Raw genomic sequence first — 6,087 nt, forward strand, 5'->3', positions numbered from 1 at the left:
CTGAACGCGGCGGAGGAGGGGCTAGCCAGGAGATCAGACTACGTTTCCAACAGTGTGCTCTTTTGGACTTCCAGAGCTGTGGGCGCCGGTGGCGCGAGTTTGAGGCCCTGCAGAGGCGCCCCTGAAGGAGGAGCATTGGGAGCGGGCCCTCTTTAGGGATACCGAGGAAACCCTCAAGGTTCTTTATTAAAACAAAAACAAAAAATTGTTGCTTTGGGAAACAATTTGCAGTTCCTCATAATATTAGACATAGAGTTACCATATGGCCAACAAGTCCAGACAAATGAAAACATACCTCTGCGTGAAAACGTGTACACCAATGTTGTATCCTACAAGCATTATTCATAATAGCGAACAAGTGGAAACCACCCAAATGTCCCATCATTGTATGAATGGACAGGACAACTGACTGTGGTATATATGTTCAAAGGAATGTTAGAAGACCATAAAAAGGAATGAAGGACTGATACATGCTGCAGTGTGCATGAGCCTTGAAAATAGGCTAAGTGAAAGCCTACATATTGTAGATTCCATTTCTAATGGAAGGTCTAAGTAGGTACATTAAAGGAAACAAACCAAGCAGTTGACCGGCCAGGGTTAGGAACAGCAGGGAGGTGGGGGCATGTATGGGGGAGATTGTTAATGGGCACTGGTTTTCTTTTTTGAGGTGATGGCAATGTTCTAAAATTAAGGGTGCCTGGCTGGCTTGGTTGGTAGAGCATGGGACTCTTGATACCAGGTTCTGAGTTTGAGCCCCATGTTGGTTGTAGAGATTGCTTAAAAATAAAATCTTTTTTAAAAAAAGAAAATGTTCTTTTTTTGTTTTGTTTACTTATTTATTTTCAGAGTGAGAGAGAGCAGGGGAGGGGTAGAGACAGAGGAGAGAAAGAATCCCAAGGCCCTGCGCTCTCAGCGCAGAGCCTGACACAATGAACTGTGAGATAATGACCTGAGCCGAAATCGAGTTGGATGCTTAACTGACTGAGCCACCCAGGGACGCCGGAAAGAAAATGTTCTAAAATTGATTTGGTGATGTCTGCACAACTCTGTGAGTATAAAAACCAATGAATTGTGGTGCCCTTGGCTGACTCAGTCCGTGGAGCATGCTACATCTGATCTCAGGGGCTTCAGTTCAAGCCCCATGTTGGGCATAGAGCTTACTTAAAAAACAAAACAAAACAGAACAAACAAAAAAATCCCCCACTGAATTGTACATTTTAAATGAGTGAATTTTTTTTTAACGTTTTATTTATTTTTGAGACAGGGAGAGACAGAGCATGAACAGGGGAGGGTCAGAGAGACACAGAATCTGAAACAGACTCCAGGCTCTGAGCTGTCAGCGCAGAGCCCGACGCGGGGCTCGAACTCCTGTACCGCTAGATCATGACCTGAGCGGAAGTTGGCTGCTTAATCGACTGAGCCACCCAGGTGCCCCTTAAATGAGTTAATTTTAAAGTATGTGAGTTATATCTCAATAAAACCATAAAAAAATAAGAATGCCTTTGTATCCTTCTGATTTAATAAAGTTAGTGAACTTTTTGTTGTTTTAGCTTAAAAACCATTGAGAACTTCACAAATTCATTAACGTTCATTAACGTTATTCTGGAGAACTCATTGACCGAGTCCTTTTCAAAGACCCTTAAATCCCAAAATTCAACTGAGGTAGAGTTCCTAGATTTAGCAATAAATATACAGAACACTCACACTTGATTTTAGGATAAACAAGCACCTTTTTAGTATAAGTATGTCCCATAAAATATTTAAGACACACTTTTACTTTAAAAAAAGTATTTATTGTTTATCTGAAAATCAAATTTAACTGAGTGACTTCTATTTTATCTTCCTTTTTTTAAGTTTATTGAGAGAGAGAAAGCGTGTGCAGAGGTGGGGAGGGGCAGAGAGGGAGCAAGAATCCCAAGCCGACTCCACCCTGTCCATGCAGAGTCTGACATGGGGCTCAAACTCATACTGCAAGATCATGACCTGAGCTGGGGTCATGGGATGCTCAACCGAGCCACCAAGGCACCCCTGTTTTATTTTTTAACTCCAAATTGAGGAAGAATAATATAGGCATCCCTTGTTTTACTGCACTTCATTTTAGTGCGCTTTTTACAAATTGAATGTTTGTGGCAATGCTCCTTGAGCAACTCTGTTGATGCCATTTTCCCCACAGCACTTTCTCCCTTTGTGTCTCTGTGTCACATTTTAGTACCTCTCATAATATTTCAAGCTTTTTCCTTATTATTATGTTTGTCATGGCAATGTGATTAGTGATTACAACTTGCTTGAAAGCTCAGATGATGGTTAGCATTTTTTAGCAATAAAGTACCTTTTCATTAAGGTATGTACACTTTTGTTTAGACCCCATGTTATTGCACACTTCATAGACTGCAATATAGTGTAAACATAACTTTCACAAGCACTGGGAGCCCAACAAATTCATTTGACTCGCTTTATTGTAGTGGTCTGAGAACTGAACCCACACTATCTCTGAGGTATGCCTGTAACAGGAAAGTTGAGTCATCTCTGACTGATCTATATAACGCTTCAGAGGAACTAAAGCAGGTCAGTTCCTCCAAATAAAAGCCACAGAGCCAGGTCATGCCGTTGGTAATGGGTCTGTCATGCTGGGGTTTCACCAGTAGGGTCCCCCAGAGGTACACCTGTAACCCCCAAGCTGCATTCCTGGAGGTCTCAGAGACATCTAGCCACTTCCTTTCTGATGATCATGGGAGCAAAAGTCTGTGCTCATACAGGCTCTCCTCCTCTGCCTCACCTAATACCCCTTCTGTTCTGCTCCAGGGGCTGCTTTCTACCCCTTTCTAGCTTCCTTCTACTGTGCCCAGCCTGGCCTCAGTTCTGCTTCCTAGCTCTGCCCTTGTCACTAAGTCCTCTTCTTTGAGGTGAAACTGTTTTTCCCTGGGTTAATCCTCCACCACTCTCTCTTCCTGCATCCTGGCTGACAAAAGTGCGTCCAGTCCTCTGTAATGGCACTTATCCACCCTGTCCTTACAGAGAGGCTGTGTATGAGCGGTTTGCAGATCCCATTGCCAGCCCCTCAGGAAGGAAGACTAGGACCTTTTGAACCATGCAGTGGAAATCTATAAACATACAGGAAAGTCTTTACACCAGCTTCAGGAGAGTGATTTTTCTCTAGGAAGGGGGAGGGAAGGGTTTGGGATGGGGAGTGGTTAGTTGTATATTTAACTTTAAAAAAAAAATGTTTATTTTGGGGAGAAACAAGTGGGGGAGGGGCAGAGAGAGGGGGACAGAGGTTCTGAAGCGGGTTGAGCTGACAGGCTGATAGCAGTGAGCCCGATTGTGGGGCTCAAACTCATGCATGGCAAGATCATGACTTCTGAGCTGAAGTCGGACGCTCAACTGACTGAGCCACCCAGGCGCCCCTATATTTAACTTTTATTTATTTATTTATTTATTTATTTATTTTTAAATGTTTTTATTTATTTTTGAGACAGAGCATGAGCAGGGGAGGGGCAGAGAGAGAGGGAGACACAGAATCCGAGGCAGGCTCCATGCTCCGAGCTGTCAGCACAGAGCCTGATGCGGGGCTTGAACTCACAGACCGTGAGATCATGACCTGAGCCGAAGTCGGATGCTCAACCGACTGAGCCACCCAGGCGCCCCTATATTTAACTTTTAAAGAGATGAAGCAAATGTGTTAACTCTGGAAGTGGAGTGTGTGTTGTATTTTTGTCTTTATATTTCTGTACATTTGAAATATTATACAATTAAAGTAGAAATTTAAGTTTAAGAATTATAAATAGGCTCACTTTAGAAGGTGTGGAACTACTTTAATTTTTTTAATTTAATTTATAAAAATAAATCTTAATCACATCATAAAATAAGACTTTGTAAAGGAAAGAAATTCTCAAGGAGAAGTATTGTGTAGTCATATGTTAAACATTTGCTGAAAGTACCCAGAATTGGTAATGAAGAGGGGAGGGAGAACAAGAGAGTATTAGTTTTTATAAGTATAAATCCTCAAGGACTTTATAATCCAAGAAGGAGAAATTCACACGTATAAGGGACTCTGAACAATCACCAAACAAGGCATCCAGTGAAAATCATACAGACCAAGTTTAATATCCATGTGCTAAATTGTTCGGAGGGGGTAGGGAGCCCCGAGCGTCAGACTGATCCCTGAAAGAAGTAAAGTGAACACAGCAAATGCATTTTTTTATTTTTGAAGGAGCAGAACGAAGCTTAGAGGAAGAATCTTTTCTCAGGGTGCTGGGCCTGCTTTGTATTCGTGGTTTTCAATCTTTTCTTCCTATCTTGCCTTCTCAGAAGGAACTTCTGAGGCATGCAATTCCTTCTAAAAATGCATATAATTTTCTCTTCCCTCCCCTCCACACTCCTCCCTCCCCAACACACACACAAGCACATTTCATATACTCCCAGACACCCCACATAGAGGCACTGTTGGCCTATGATGCATCAAGCCTCTGCTGCTGTGGAGTTTCTTGCAGTGAGTTCCTAAGCAGCATGGCACACACCCACTGCCACTAAGTGTGCATGCCTTCCATGCCCTCATCTCTCTCTCCCCTGTTCCCCTTACCACTAGGCTAAAAGAGCACAGGTGTCTAAACAGAGCCAAGACGATCAAGTTGCTCCCTGAGCCACATGGGTCTGCTTGGCACATATCCCCTGGGGAACATCAGAGAGAAAGGAAGCTCATTAAAATAACTTGTTAGGCTCCAGCTGGCTTCCCACTAAGTTTGACACACGAGTCTAAGAATTTAAAAATTATCCAGCCCTTTCCAAAGTTTCATTGGGAATGAAGATTGTTTGATTCAGTTCTGGCATGGCGATTTTTGCTGGACCCATCTCCAATCTAGAAATAGCAATAATTAAAAACAAAGGCTATCAAGAAAGAAACGAAGGTGGCCATGAAATCTACCATGGTAACTTCTGACCCACCTTAACACACACCATACGTGTGGGGAAGAAGGTATCCCAGAGTCAGCCCAGAAGTGACCCATTTTGACTTCTCTGTCCCTCGCTTGTCTTTTCAAAGAGTTGATCATCTGTGGCTGAATGATAAAGATTTTTTTTTTAATTTTTTTTTCAACGTTTTTAATTTTATTTTTGGGACAGAGAGAGACAGAGCATGAACGGGGGAGGGGCAGAGAGAGAGGGAGACACAGAATCGGAAACAGGCTCCAGGCTCCGAGCCATCAGCCCAGAGCCCGACGCGGGGCTCGAACTCCCGGACTGCGAGATCGTGACCTGGCTGAAGTCGGACGCTCAACCGACTGCGCCACCCAGGCGCCCCTGAATGATAAAGATTTTAAAATGCAGCGTGGTTGTACAGTGAATTTGTGGGTAGCTCCAATTATGACACGGGCTGAGAGAGGACAGGAGGATCACTATTCATTCAAAGGAAAAAACAAACCACTGATTGAAGAGAGGTAGGGGGTGGCATGAGATTAAGTGAGGAGGGCAAGGGAACAAAAATTAACCTTATTATAGAAACCACAAACAACGGGAACAGTACAATATTCTACATTCAGGAATGCCATGGCTACGTTGATATGTAAATCTGGCACTTGAACAACAGAGTATTATTGCTGCTGATATGGTAATCTTCAGAGGTACAGAGAAAAAGTGGGTGGGTCATGTGAAATTCATGAAATGCTTGAGGTGAACTCACTGCCGAAGTATTAGTCATGTTTCGTTTTGTGTGTGGTTTTTTTCCAATTTATTTTATAGATAAGTATTCCTCTGTACTTTTTGCTTCTGAAAAGTTGAGCTTATTTTCATGAGGCTATAAAGTATTCCAACTCAGAAGTTGGTTTCTGTCCTTAAGGCATTTTGCAAAATGCCTCCCCTCCTTTGGCCTACACGGACAAATATGTCTACATTTGCATACAGCACAGTACCTATTTACTCTTCACATTGGCTAGAAAGCTCAGAGGCAAGAACCTAAAGGAACATTTTAAGAGTGAGTGCATAATTCAGCCTGCAGCTTGTCAGCAGGAGCAAAATAAATAAATAAGGCCAAGAAGGACTAAAACAGTCTGCTGAAAAGGAAGGAAAAAAAGGCCTAATCAGCATAAAAATAAG

Source organism: Herpailurus yagouaroundi, unplaced genomic scaffold (genome assembly GCF_014898765.1).
Source record: "Herpailurus yagouaroundi ecotype Mexico unplaced genomic scaffold, PumYag 166, whole genome shotgun sequence".
NCBI classification, from domain to species: domain Eukaryota; kingdom Metazoa; phylum Chordata; class Mammalia; order Carnivora; family Felidae; genus Herpailurus; species Herpailurus yagouaroundi.